The 15,833-nt window shown below is 42.7% G+C and overlaps 1 pseudogene; it reads left to right on the top strand.

Annotated features, from left to right (window-relative positions):
• The window catches only part of LOC130283127 (alpha-2-macroglobulin-like), a 198,526-nt pseudogene that overhangs the window by 57,233 nt on the left and 125,460 nt on the right, over positions 1–15,833 (top strand).

Below are 15,833 nucleotides of genomic sequence, written 5' to 3' on the forward strand. Positions count from 1 at the left end.
AATACATCCACATACACATTTATCTGGTGTCAGGATGCTATTGTGGTACTTGTGACCGTTTGCAGGCATCCTCCATTGTATGCAAATTTATGCTGGGGATCGCCCTTAGCAACGGTTCACAAGAGCGGGACCTCCGCCCCAGCAAAGGTGCACAACTGCACTTGGGGTTGAGTTTTCATGCTATAACCATGTTCATGCAAATATAAGCCGACATGTCTTTGCTTAAGGCTTATACTAATGCACCCTTTTATCTTGCTGGGTAGCATTAGGGTTTCACCTGTGAGGCCTGCTACAAATGAACCAACCAGGGGTGGGGCTTGTAGTTTGTCTACTCCCTCCCATTGTATGTGTGCTTAGATTCACACTGGAGGTGACTGAGGAGCAATCTGCAAGTCAGGCCTATGGCTGCCGTATATCGGTTCCTGGTTTTATTTATCTGGCCAGGTAGGTTAGTTGATAGGACCCGCATCACTTGAGAAACCTTGGCGTGGTATGCGGGCTCAAGTGTGTCCTTCATATAAGGATATACTGGCTAATGTCTCAATTTTACATCAGTTTTGAGGTATAGCTAATGTCATTGTTTACATTAACCACAGCAGTGAAACCACATTGTGATCCATAGGTGCGGGTCCTCCACTCCAACGTAGGTGCACAACTGCACTTGGGGTTGGGCACCTTGTATTAACCTTGGATCACATCAATTTCTGTGATTGTTTAGTCATATTTAATACATCCACATACACATTTATCTGGTGTCAGGATGCTATTGTGGTACTTGTGACCGTTTGCAGGCATCCTCCATTGTATGCAAATTTATGCTGGGGATCGCCCTTAGCAACGGTTCACAAGAGCGGGACCTCCGCCCCAGCAAAGGTGCACAACTGCACTTGGGGTTGAGTTTTCATGCTATAACCATGTTCATGCAAATATAAGCCGACATGTCTTTGCTTAAGGCTTATACTAATGCACCCTTTTATCTTGCTGGGTAGCATTAGGGTTTCACCTGTGAGGCCTGCTACAAATGAACCAACCAGGGGTGGGGCTTGTAGTTTGTCTACTCCCTCCCATTGTATGTGTGCTTAGATTCACACTGGAGGTGACTGAGGAGCAATCTGCAAGTCAGGCCTATGGCTGCCGTATATCGGTTCCTGGTTTTATTTATCTGGCCAGGTAGGTTAGTTGATAGGACCCGCATCACTTGAGAAACCTTGGCGTGGTATGCGGGCTCAAGTGTGTCCTTCATATAAGGATATACTGGCTAATGTCTCAATTTTACATCAGTTTTGAGGTATAGCTAATGTCATTGTTTACATTAACCACAGCAGTGAAACCACATTGTGATCCATAGGTGCGGGTCCTCCACTCCAACGTAGGTGCACAACTGCACTTGGGGTTGGGCACCTTGTATTAACCTTGGATCACATCAATTTCTGTGATTGTTTAGTCATATTTAATACATCCACATACACATTTATCTGGTGTCAGGATGCTATTGTGGTACTTGTGACCGTTTGCAGGCATCCTCCATTGTATGCAAATTTATGCTGGGGATCGCCCTTAGCAACGGTTCACAAGAGCGGGACCTCCGCCCCAGCAAAGGTGCACAACTGCACTTGGGGTTGAGTTTTCATGCTATAACCATGTTCATGCAAATATAAGCCGACATGTCTTTGCTTAAGGCTTATACTAATGCACCCTTTTATCTTGCTGGGTAGCATTAGGGTTTCACCTGTGAGGCCTGCTACAAATGAACCAACCAGGGGTGGGGCTTGTAGTTTGTCTACTCCCTCCCATTGTATGTGTGCTTAGATTCACACTGGAGGTGACTGAGGAGCAATCTGCAAGTCAGGCCTATGGCTGCCGTATATCGGTTCCTGGTTTTATTTATCTGGCCAGGTAGGTTAGTTGATAGGACCCGCATCACTTGAGAAACCTTGGCGTGGTATGCGGGCTCAAGTGTGTCCTTCATATAAGGATATACTGGCTAATGTCTCAATTTTACATCAGTTTTGAGGTATAGCTAATGTCATTGTTTACATTAACCACAGCAGTGAAACCACATTGTGATCCATAGGTGCGGGTCCTCCACTCCAACGTAGGTGCACAACTGCACTTGGGGTTGGGCACCTTGTATTAACCTTGGATCACATCAATTTCTGTGATTGTTTAGTCATATTTAATACATCCACATACACATTTATCTGGTGTCAGGATGCTATTGTGGTACTTGTGACCGTTTGCAGGCATCCTCCATTGTATGCAAATTTATGCTGGGGATCGCCCTTAGCAACGGTTCACAAGAGCGGGACCTCCGCCCCAGCAAAGGTGCACAACTGCACTTGGGGTTGAGTTTTCATGCTATAACCATGTTCATGCAAATATAAGCCGACATGTCTTTGCTTAAGGCTTATACTAATGCACCCTTTTATCTTGCTGGGTAGCATTAGGGTTTCACCTGTGAGGCCTGCTACAAATGAACCAACCAGGGGTGGGGCTTGTAGTTTGTCTACTCCCTCCCATTGTATGTGTGCTTAGATTCACACTGGAGGTGACTGAGGAGCAATCTGCAAGTCAGGCCTATGGCTGCCGTATATCGGTTCCTGGTTTTATTTATCTGGCCAGGTAGGTTAGTTGATAGGACCCGCATCACTTGAGAAACCTTGGCGTGGTATGCGGGCTCAAGTGTGTCCTTCATATAAGGATATACTGGCTAATGTCTCAATTTTACATCAGTTTTGAGGTATAGCTAATGTCATTGTTTACATTAACCACAGCAGTGAAACCACATTGTGATCCATAGGTGCGGGTCCTCCACTCCAACGTAGGTGCACAACTGCACTTGGGGTTGGGCACCTTGTATTAACCTTGGATCACATCAATTTCTGTGATTGTTTAGTCATATTTAATACATCCACATACACATTTATCTGGTGTCAGGATGCTATTGTGGTACTTGTGACCGTTTGCAGGCATCCTCCATTGTATGCAAATTTATGCTGGGGATCGCCCTTAGCAACGGTTCACAAGAGCGGGACCTCCGCCCCAGCAAAGGTGCACAACTGCACTTGGGGTTGAGTTTTCATGCTATAACCATGTTCATGCAAATATAAGCCGACATGTCTTTGCTTAAGGCTTATACTAATGCACCCTTTTATCTTGCTGGGTAGCATTAGGGTTTCACCTGTGAGGCCTGCTACAAATGAACCAACCAGGGGTGGGGCTTGTAGTTTGTCTACTCCCTCCCATTGTATGTGTGCTTAGATTCACACTGGAGGTGACTGAGGAGCAATCTGCAAGTCAGGCCTATGGCTGCCGTATATCGGTTCCTGGTTTTATTTATCTGGCCAGGTAGGTTAGTTGATAGGACCCGCATCACTTGAGAAACCTTGGCGTGGTATGCGGGCTCAAGTGTGTCTTTCATATAAGGATATACTGGCTAATGTCTCAATTTTACATCAGTTTTGAGGTATAGCTAATGTCATTGTTTACATTAACCACAGCAGTGAAACCACATTGTGATCCATAGGTGCGGGTCCTCCACTCCAACGTAGGTGCACAACTGCACTTGGGGTTGGGCACCTTGTATTAACCTTGGATCACATCAATTTCTGTGATTGTTTTGTAAATAATATCAGTTTTATCCTCTTAATTTTTCAGATACACTTATGGAAAGCCAGTAGAGGGATCAATCGACCTTTCTATTTGTTTATCAGAACATTTTCACAGGAAATGGGCCAGTTCAGATTCCAGCAGTGAAGAAGATGAAGATAAAATCAACTGCATAAGTATAAAGAAAGCAAAAGTGAGATATTTATCAAAGCAAAATCAACATAAGGGATGTGTATTATTAATATTAGAGTCGAATGAGCTTTTCAAAAGTTTGCTCCGGCAGGTTTGCATACATTTTTGAAAAAGTTTAGTTCATGGAGAATAAGTTCATCAAAATATGTGTATAGCACTTCCTGTGAGAGCAAAAGCATTGTATAACACTGCTATGGTCACCTAGCAATGTATTTATGTCGTTTTAAAGGGTTTTACAGCTACTTTAATGTGAAACTTACAGCAACATGCGGTAACATATGGTTAACTAACAGCTTGTTCAGAAACACACTGCAGTAGTAATATTTTTATTGTTTTTAGCATCAAAATAAAGGTGCATAAAGTATCAGTTTTTGTTGACAGATGCCTGCCGGAAAAAATCATCCCTTTGTTGGAGTAGCAACAGGTTTTGTTGTTGGCAAGTTAAAACAATGGCTTTTTCCAAGCATTACAAAAATTCTTCCTTTTGGGAGTTGCAACAGGGTTGGTGATCCAAGAAAAAATATATTTTTTTTAAACAAAGCCGAAAAAATATTCCTTTTTTTGGCATCATGGTTTGTGTATGTGCAGACCTCAACAGCAAGGGTGATGGACTTGTGATAGTTGTAGCTAGCAGACAGCAAGCAGTGGTGAATGGACTAGTGATGGTTGTAGTAGCCAGTGGACAGCAGGCAGTGGTGGACTGGTTGTAGTTGTAATAGCCAGCAAACAGCAGACAGTGGTGAACTTGTGATAGTTGTTGTAGCCTGTGGATGCCAGGGAGTGGTAGACTAGCTTAAGTTGTAGTTAGAGGACAACAGGCAATGGTAGACTAGTGATAGTTGTAGCCTGTTGACAGTCGGCAGTGGTGGATGGACTAGTGATAGTTGTAAATAAATAGTAGTAGAAATACACCAGGCACTGCACGCTGTATTGAGGCAATTTGCTGACAATGTATGTTCTAGAGCAGGAATATTCAGGTTGCTATTCCCCTTTACCGCTCCTGGGGTTCTCTACGTCCTGACAAAGTATTTCAGTAGCAATGCAACATTCAAATAGAAATGAAAGGACGGATCACTCAACCATTTCTAGCGGGCATGGAGGATTTTCTTGATTTCAGGTACTGCATAGTGGTGGTGGTGATTCTCGGGTGAGACGTAGGAGGGACGAGGCAACGCTGTTTGATTCCAGCAAGGAATTTCCTCCAGCCTCCAATGACTACTTAAAGGCATGAATGCTTAAAGTGCACCTGTGATGGGAAAGTAGTCATAGGAGACTGGAAGAAGTTCCTTGATGGAACAAAATGGTGTTGCCGTCCCTCCTGTGTCTCATACGAGAATCCACCCCCACCCGCCCCACATTTGTGTACCAAATGCAGTACCTGAAATAAAGAATATCCTTCTTGACATGCTAGAACTGGGGAGTGATCTGTCCTTTCACTTCTTCTTGAATGTTGCTAGTGATAGTTGTAGTAGCCAGCAGACAGCAAGCAGTGGTTTATTGGTGCTAGTTATAGCTAGTGGACAACAGGAGTGGTGGTAGTACATTCGAATAAGTGGCATCAGGTTTAGAAGTTTTAAATTCCTCACCTTACCTGATTCATTTTAACAAATGTAAGTTTTTGTTGTTAAATCTTGTTCTCCTATGGAGTGAACACTCTCTTTGATAGTACTCTCTCTGGGGGGTAGACAAGACAGAACACTGATGGAAAACTGTGCAAGTTCAAGCCAATGGTCTAATCTGATGACCTGGAAGTCCACGGGCTCTGGGTTGGGTATTCATCAACCTGGTTGTTCAGGTGGTGGTGTACATCCCTTTGATGAGGATTAATGTGAGGGTTGAATACCAAATATAAAAACTTCATAATCATGTACTCCAACATGAACATACTGCTGCAGGAGTAGTGCTGGCAAAGGAAGTGTTGACTCTACAGGTGTGTTCAATGGGTGTTTGCTGCTGTTAAGCTGTGATAAGCTGGCTGCATAGCTTCTCTCTATAAAAATTCTATGTATCCTCCTTCTCAAATGGTAAAAAAATTCCCCCATTCCCATACCAAGGTCTATGAGTGTGAATATCAAGTACTCATCTCTTTCATTTAAGCGCACAATATGCCTGTCAGTGCGCAAGAGAGAAAGCCTACAGCTTGCCATCTTTGCCAGCTTTTCGTAGGGCCTGGCTTGTTCCGCCTCTGTCCCATACTGACAGGGTTGGTCCTCATGGTCATCCACATTGTCATCATCATCATCAACATCACTGACACTGTGTGTAGGTTCCTCTTCCCCCATCCCTACAACAGGTTCCATCTCCAAATCCTCTTCATGTCCCAATCCTCATCCATCTCCTCCTAAAGAAGAACATCCATACTGCTGCCAGCCAGATGTGAACCTTTATCCATCCCTCCTTGCTCAATCATCACTTAGAATTTTGCTCTTGAACGAATATCAATGGCATAACATCAATAATTTCATTGTTGTCCTCTCGGACATATCTTGTTGATTCTTTGAAGGGTCTGAGCACTTGACAGGTGTCTCTGATTAGCAAGCGATGATATGCTAATCTGCTACTGGCTATAAAGTATGCTGGGCTAGCCTGATGTCATAATAGTGTTCCTACTTCCTCCACCTACACTGACATGGTGCCAAAGTACCATGCATTCCTCATCCCTACTCCTATAATAATGCCGTTGCTAGTTCTTGCGCAAACCTCACCAAGTTTTAATGTTCTGCAAACCTCTTTTTACCCAAAGTTCTGATCAAGGATGCATCCACTAGGCTTGATTTACTCATCTCTACTTAATATTTTAAAGGGGTGCTCCAGGGAAGTTCAGAGAAATAAAAATGCCCACAAGGCCACCACAATACCTGTTCTGTGCCCCCTGTAGTTATACTTGTGATTTTGCCAGCTCCTGTGGCCCCTGATGTCTCCTAAATATCCTTTTACCTTGCTTGCAGCCCAGACTACAACTTTCAGCAGTCAGTGCGGCTCTGTGTAATGGCTGCCAGCCAATTGCTATTACTATCTGTGTGCATGCTGTGTCATTGTAAAAACAGTCAGCAACACACACTACATGTCTTTCCTTTCAAACTATCCTTCCCCCAGCAACAAATCATGCTATGCTCTGAATGGCAGCAGTCAGTGATAAGATCTACAGCAGGCAAAGAGCAGTGTTATGTGCTGGGGAGACAGGAATCTCTGCAGGCAAGGTCCTCACAAAGGGGGTGAGAGGGGGAGGTGTGGCTGTGAAGGCAGAAATTGGTTTATGTTTGTCTTCCAGGCGAGGTCTCTTTAAGGGGTTTACACAAAGACAAGGATCTGAGAATTATGTCTTTCTCTCACTCCCTGCATGTAAGTGACAGCTGAAAGAGGGAAACTGCTCTATATAGCTAATAAGGGATATTTAGACAAATACATAGGTTGGGAGGGAAAGGAAGGGCTGTGGGTTTTGTTCAAAAGTTCTTCTGTCCCATTTAAAGAGACCATATGAAGTACAATAAATTACATAGTTGGTAGTTCAGGTACTGTTACAAATTTTGAACAAGGACCAGAAGCTTTAAGTTACACCTTTTTATACAAAGTCCTCATTACCAATGGAGGTGTAACGCCTGCGCTCTGGCTGGATTCGACGGCTGTGTGCGCTCTCTGTCCTCGCTGTTGTTGGGGCTGAGATTCGCATCGTGGGACGCGCCCGCATGTGAATCTCAGCCCGTTACTCACCATCCTCACTGTCAGCGTTTGCCTCCGCCTCCTAGGGTGCGCCTGTGCCAGAGCTCTTACTCTTAAAGGGCCAGTAGCCAATTATTTAAAGTGCTTGCACCTGTCCCCTGCTCTATAAATCTCTGATCCTCTCTGCTTTCCCTGCTGGATCTTTGGTTGTTTTTGCCATTGTGAAGTCCTGTGTCTCGCTACCGTGTACTTGTTCCCTGTTTCCCTACCTACCTGTACCTGTGAACCTGCCCTGACCTTCTGCCATCCCGCCATGTCCTGCCAGTCTCTGTCTGTGTCATGCCACCCCCCAGCTACCTGTGTGGATGAGTCATGCCAGGGGTAGCGACCTGGGTGCCGCCTGCCGCAGCAAGACCATCCCGCTTTGCGGCAGGCTCTGGTGAAAACCAGTGGCACTGGTGAAAACCAGACCCCGCTCCCTGGCACTGCTCAAGTCTCCACTCACACAGGCCCAGGGGATCCAATATCTGCTGTCCACCTGCCATGAATCCTAACAGGATGATTATTGTGGCACTATACTTCACACAATAGAAAATGAAAAGTCTGTTTGATTTTGGATCCATGGGACATGGACAAACTTTTCTGCACATCTGCAGAGCAGAGTCATCTGATGGAGGTCAATATCTTACCAATGACACACACAGTAGTTTAGGGTGTGGCTTAGAGTTTGTGGAACCTAATTCAAAATCTCTAAAAGGGCCCCCAATGTGCAATTTATCATACTGGTGTCTTCTTACAGTATGTGGCAGAGATGCCTGTGCCCATTTCTTTAAGGATCTGGATCCAACTGCTATCTCTGCATCCTCTATACCTATTCTTTTACACTTAGTCATAAAGGAAGACGGCAATAAAGAAACAATGCTCTGGAAGAGGGGTGCAAAGATGAACTTTTGCATCCAAGAGCCTCTAACTATGCCCCTGACTGTGTCTGTGATCTAAGGGTGCAGATATAATTGAAGCTGGGGGTCCTGGATCTCAGAACCAGGGATAACTGGTTTAATACCACTCCTGAGTGAAAATGCCCTTTAGACTCTATCTAAGCCATTATGCTAAACGTGATTTTTGTTTTTTTGTTTTTTTGTAGACTGACAGCAAAGGATGTGTATTAAAAGATATTGACCTTGGATTATTCAAATTCTCAAAATCAAACCCAGATCAGTTTTTGCTAATTCAATCGTCACTGAAAGAAGATCATACAGGTAAGAATTTAGTAAAGTAAATAAATCCATATATTATTTTCCACTTATTCTCTAGGAATACATTCTCGCTTTAATTGTGCAATATGCATGTCTTTAAAGTTGTGCAACATATGTGCAGAGACATTTATATGTATGAATGGAATCGCACTATATACTTACAAGTTTATGTTTCTGCTACAGGAAAAGGCACAGCAACCAGCATGGTCAGCAATCCATTGTCTTTCGAACATTGCTGAGCCCAATGCTTTGTAACAAATATAAGCCCCATAGAGAATGAATAGAATGCTGGGCGTGCATGCACAGTGCACTTCATTTTTTAAATGGGACATTTCCCCTCTGTTCTCTTGATCGGTGGTGTTGTTAGGAGTTGCTCCAGGGTGCAAGAACCGGATCACTAAGGTCCCATTAGGGACAGACTTTCTAAAACTTAGCTTTTATTGTATATGTATGACAACTAAACCTGGTGATTATTGCTGTTAAAATAGACGACCCTATATCTTGTACGTTGCTAGATCATTAATCACTGGCAGGATCTACCAAGGTGGGGCCCTCTCATATGCCACATATAGCGCTTGTTATTGGCAGTGTATGTTAATTCCAATTCCCTTATTATATAGGGAGAAGCATCAAACCCTCTCTTTTTACATGTAATCTTAGGGCTCAACCACCTCTTCTTGTGTATTGGTAGATATTACTAGTGGTGCCTGTCGGCTTCACCACTAATGTTTTTATTGGCAGGGCTTACAGGCGCTTCCTCAGTATCCAGGATGATTATATATATATATATATATATACCGTATTTATCGGCATAAAACACACATTTTTTATGCTAACATCTTTAGCATAAAGTCTATCTACGTGTTATACGCCGACTGTTTGTGACCCCGCAAAAGCCACTGCAGTTCAATGATTTAAAGCGGGTGCTTTAAATCATTGAACTGCAGCAGCTTCTGCCTGGTCAGAGTCCTACTGCTAGATTCCCTCCCCGTACCCGGTTTTATAGTTATATGTCCCACCGCCGCCACTGCCCAATTCCCTCCTCGTCTCCAGTTTTATAGTTAAATATCCCGCCGCCACCATGGCCCAATTCCCTCCCCGTCCCTGGTTTTATAGTTAAATATCCCGCTGCCACCATGGCCCAATTCCCTCCCCGTCCCCGGTTTTATAGTTACATGTGCCCTGGGGACTGCGGTCCTTCATGCTCCGGCGGCCTCCTGATCTGTCACAGTGCGCGGCGTACAGTGACAGTTCACGAGGCCGCCGGAGCTTGAAGGACCACAATCCCCAGGGCACATGTAACTATAATACTGGGGACAGGGAGGGAATTGGGCAGTGGTGGCAGGATATTTAACTATAAAACTGGGGACGGGGAGGGAATTGGGCCGTGCTGGCGGCAGGATATTTAACTATAATACCGGGGAGGGGGAGGGAATAGAGCAGTGGCACTCTGGCCCCACAGAAGCCACTGCATGTCAATGATTTAAAGAGCTTGCTTTAAATCATTGAACTGCAGAAGCCGCCAGAAACAGTTTATCGAGGTACACCTGCACACACACGCACCCTAATTTTCCCAAGGATATTTTGTTAAAACATTTTTTTTACCAAAATTTCCTTGGAAAAATGAGGGTGCGTGTTATAGGCCGGTGCATGGTATACCCCAATAAATACAGTATATATAGAGAACAATCGTCCCTGTCTGATTTTACGATTGTTGGATACTGGACGATTGTTCTATATATATATATATAATCATCCTGGATACTGAATAGAACTAGTGGTAAAAGAGAATTGGGCATGCGAAAATAGGTATATAGATACCAGTAAAGTATAAGTCCTTTGTCATGCGCATGACGTGCCGATATGAGCCACTCGTGTATACAAGTTCGGGCGCATGCGCGAGATTAACACATTCTCGGGCGATGTCAACCGGAAGGATCGCAGCGCGATTACATTAGAAATATCGCCATTGATACTAAAGACTGCGGACATGCGCCAGACCTGTTGGATCTCGCACGAATAGATGCGGTCACTGAGTAATGAGCTCATAGTTACGTCAATAGCCCTACATGAAGAGGATTCGGTAGGTAACGGAGTAACAACCAATTGATGCAGTTAGAAGATTGGTAGAACTGAGGAACGGACTTATGACACAATAGGGGATAGTCTATAAATACTCTGTATTGACGCGTGGGGGATGTTTTCCTCATTTACCCTCCTGATGACGGTGTGGTGACACTGAAACATGTAGAAGGAGGCAATTTTTCATGTTTTAATTGCATCTCCTATATCTTGTCCTATAACTTATACATACAATTGGCAATCCTAACAATAATAGGTAGAAGAGCATGTAGGCCCCGGCGATAAAAACAGGCAGGCACCACTAGTAATATCTGCCAAAACGCCCTAAGATTACATGTAAAAAGAGAGGGATTGATGCCTCTCCCTATGTGATAAGGCCAGTGGAATTAACATACACTGCCAATAACAGGCGCTATATTATATGTGGCATCCATTTGGAGCACAAAAGAGGGGGCCCCGCCTTGGTAGACCCTGCCAGTGATTAAGGATCTTGCAATGTACAAGATATAGGGTCGTCTATTTTAACAGCACTAATCACCAGGTTTAATTTGAATACATATACAATAAAAGCTAAGTTTTAGGTAGTCAGTCCCTTATGGGACCTTAGTGCTCCAGTTCTTGCACCCTGGAGCAATTGTGAATAGTTAATCAATGTGGTCCCAGATTTACCTGGGTTAATTTGTGTTCTGTTGTTAGCAGTGGTAAACCCATTGATCACCTAGTTTTTCCCTGTCCTGTTGATAATGTGGTAAAACCCTTTTAATATCCCCTTTTTAATTTGGGAAATGTGTTACAATGCAGTTTGAGAATCCTGGAAAGTCCATTCTTTCTTTCAGGGCATATTGAAAAGGCATCAGCTGACGTCATACTAAAAATGCATAAAAAAGTTCAATTCACTGACAGACTACAAACCTATCAAAAAGGACATCTACATCATTCCAAGGTGAGGAGAAAAAGACCAAGGTAGTATTAGTTCTACCCTTGAATGAGTAGTTTCAGGACACCAAAAGTCATACACATGTAAGGGTGCGTTCACATTACGATTTTGCTATACGGCTCTCGTATCCTGTTCTGTATTTAACTGTTTACAACTGGAAAAACTGATTCAAAACAGTTTGGCAAAATCGTGAAGTGAATGTAGCCTAAACCCCTTAAGGACATGCACTGTAAATGTACGGCGCAGCAGCAAGGTACTTTGCGCTCAGCACCATACATTTACAGTGCGGCTATGAAGTGAGCGCAGGAGCTGCGCTCACTTCATGCACGGCGGGTCCCAGCGGCTGTCAGTAGCCTAACAGCGGACATCAGCTATCGCGCTGATTTTCAACATTAACCCCTCAGATGCCGCGATCAATACAGGGATCAGATCAGCCAAGATGGCGGACGGAGTTCTCATTACCTGCCTCCATCTGTCTCCCAGCGTCTTCTGCTCTGATCTGCCTTCCAGCAGACCAGAGCAGAAGTTCACCGATAATACTGATCAGTGCTATGCCTATACATAGTACTGAAAAATATTAGCAATCTAATGATTGCTATAGGTAGTCCCCTATGGGGACTAAAAAAAGTGTAAAATAAATGTAAAAAAAAGTTTTTAAAAAGTAAAAAAAAGGGAAAAAGTCCCTCCCCACTGAAGATTGAAATCACCCCTTTTCCCCATTTTAATAGAAAAAACAAAAAAATTATAAATAGTAAACATATTTGGTATCGCCACATGCGTAAATGTCTGAACTATAAAAATATAATGTTAATGATCCCGTTCAGGTAACGGCGTAAACGTAAAAAAACGGTCTGTGAATGGAAATATAAAAGAGTTATGGATTTTAGAAGGCGAGGAACAAAAAACGAAAGCGCAAAAATAAAATTGGCTGTGTCCTTAAGGAGTTAAAGTACCTTTTAGGACAAGTTTGTGGATTGGCTGAAATCACAATGAAGAGAAGACATATAGAAATCTTGGTTGCGTAAGGAGGTGATTGGAATGGAGAAGAGGAGAAGATTGGTGGTGGGGACTAGACTGCATGTAGGACAAAGCTCTGTGTGGCTTTGATTTTTTTTCAGTTTTTCCGCTTTTTTTCTTACAGATTGGGACATGTCGATAAAGCCTTACTATTACTAATGTCTAGGCCAGCTTACATATCAACCATAGCAATACAGAGGTTCTGATTTCTTGTTTCCTTTCCTTATTCTAAGGTGAAAGTAACTGATGAGAAAGATAAGCCCGTGTCTAACCAAGCGGTGTATCTACACATTGGAAATCCTTTTAGCGGTTTTGAAAAGTTACAAGAAACTGAGCTGACGGATGAGAATGGAATTGCTGATTTTACTCTCAATACCTCAACGTGGGACTCATTTTTTGCTTTAAAGGTAAGGTCACCATTATATATTCAATTTCCCTGTTTGGAGGACCACATAAAATTTTGCAGCTGTACACTATAAATTAAGCTATTAAGTTATAATAGAAAAACACTGTAACTTCAGTATCAACCTCGTGCTTATAAAATTGTATATACCCTGTGTTTTTTTTTTACATACCTGTGGTGCATTTAATCAGTTGTGTAGGCTCTTCTAATAATATATCCTTCATATGAGGGCATATAAAATTGCATATACGCTGTGGTTTTTTTTTTATATCGCTGTGGTGCTATTAACCAGGTGTGTAAGCTCTTCCAGTGATAAATCCTTTATGCAAATTATTTTTATAGGAATCAATGCATAGTTCCCCTATTATGAGATGACTCCTGCCAGGTTATTAAAATTTTCTAAATTGGATGTATTGAATACTGACAGGATTATAGGTTTTTGTGGTCCTTGTTGCATGGGTAAATTCATTTTGTGGGAGATTTCTCAAAATCGATGTAGAGTGATGCAGTTACCCATAGCAACCAGATTGCTTCTTTCATTTTTTCACAGGCCCCTTTAAAAATGAAAGAAGCAATCTGATTGGTTGCTATGGGCGCTGTTCTTCCTCTGCACAAGTTTAAGAAATCTCCCCCTATGTTTATTTAGTGGAGTTTATTAAGAACTGACTAGTAAAAGTTAAGTTTTACGGCACCTTTGTCTGTAGGGACGTCTTTTTTCTATATTCTAATCTGGAAGGTGGCATTATCCAGGTATACATGAGACCTAACAACATACACGTACATTTTATAACCTCAGTATCAACCCACATGGCCTCCTCTCTAGCAGGACATTGAACCCTCTAAACTTGCAGTAAGTTTCTCCGTCCTCACAATGTCCTCAATTAGAGAGGAGCGAATTGAAGCTGACGAACCCGAATTTGTTATGAATTTCATGAAATATTCGATTTGCAACGAATGCGAATATTGCTGCGATTCTATTGCGCAAATTGCTTCATTAAACTCCATTTACTACGGTCCAGGCTCCAGGGCATCTAAAATGGTGGATCCACATGTCAGTACATGAGACAAGGAACGCTGGGAAGGCAAGGCGGGAAGGGAAGTAGGCGGGATGACACTGAATCACAACCAGGATGAAGCCTATCAGCAGCCAGTCACTCCTGTGATATCACCGCCTTATATATATTCAGCAGCCATTTTGCGGGTCGTCATATCCTTCATTACCCTGCATATAAATAGGATGGACATTGCTGTGTGTGTGTTACACAGAAAAGCTCATTCCAGCGGCGTTTCACATCCTAGTCACATCAGCGTTCTGGTGGACAGAGAGCAGTGTTTTTTCACTGAAAAGGATTTTTACTGCAGCCATTAACCTCCCAGTTACTTTCTACAGCATTGTATTACAGAGAGGGGCTCATAGCTATGGGTTGCATCATAAATTTCATAAACCTTAGCAGAGGAGGCAGGAATAATTTTTTTGCTAAATTCTGTGTCTTTGTTCCACAAAAAAAATCATCTGCTGGTTATACTAGTCTGTAGACAGTATAATACCCAGCAGTCCATTCCTAATAGTCTTTGAGAGAGTGCAATTTTGTGTTTAGTACACAGCTTTTTTTGTGCTGCAGCACTGTTGTGTACTGCTGGTGTTGTGCAAAAATACTTTTTTTTAAGTGTTCTGTACCGCATTTTTCTGCCCTCATAAGTGCAAACCACATACCTACATCTAAGTGGTGTACTATTTGTGCCTGTTAATCTGTTAAGGGCCTACATACTGTGAAAGGACAGCCAAAAGTAATCACGGGCTGGTGTTTTACTCAAATAATTTTTGAAGCATAGAGTAGCGCATTGTTCTGCCCTCATAAGTGCATACCAAATACCTACATCTAACTAGTGTACTATTTTGTACCTGTTAATCTGTCAAGGGCCTACATACTGTGAAAGGACAGCCAAAAGTAAACACCGGCTGGTGTTTTACTCCAATACGTTTATTAAGCGTACTGTAGCGCATTTTTCTGCCCTTATAGGTGCATACCACATACCTATATCTAAGTAGTGTACTATTTTAAACCTGTTAATCTGTCAAGGGCCTAGATACTGTGAAAGTCCAGGCAAAAGTACTCACCGGCTGGTGTTTTTACTCAGATACTTTTTTAAGTGTACTGTAGCGCATTTTTCTTCCCTCATAAGTGCATACCACATACCTACATCTAAGTAGTGTACTATTTTGTAAATGTTAATCTGTCAAGGGCCTAGATACTGTGAAAGTCCAGGCAAAAGTAATCACCGGCTGGTGTTTTTACTCAGATACTTTTTTAAGTGTAGCATATTTTTCTGCCCTCATAAGTGCATACCACATACCTACATCTAAGTAGTGTACTATTTTGTACCTGTTAATCTGTCAAGGGCCTAGATACTGTGAAAGTCAATGCAAAAGTGATCACCGGCTAGTGTTTTTACTCCTTTGCTACTTTTTTTTACTAAAATACGTTTTGTTAGGCGTACTGTACAGCATTTTTCTGCCCTACTGTGAAAGTCCAGGCAAAAGTACTCACTGGCTGGTGTTTTTACTCCTTTGCTACTTTTTTAAGTGTACTGTAGCCCATTTTTCTGCCCTCATAAGTGCATACCACATACCTACATATAAGTGGTGTACGATTTTGCGCCTGTTAATCTGTCAAGG

This window comes from Hyla sarda, chromosome 7 (genome assembly GCF_029499605.1).
Source record: "Hyla sarda isolate aHylSar1 chromosome 7, aHylSar1.hap1, whole genome shotgun sequence".
Lineage (NCBI taxonomy): Eukaryota > Metazoa > Chordata > Amphibia > Anura > Hylidae > Hyla > Hyla sarda.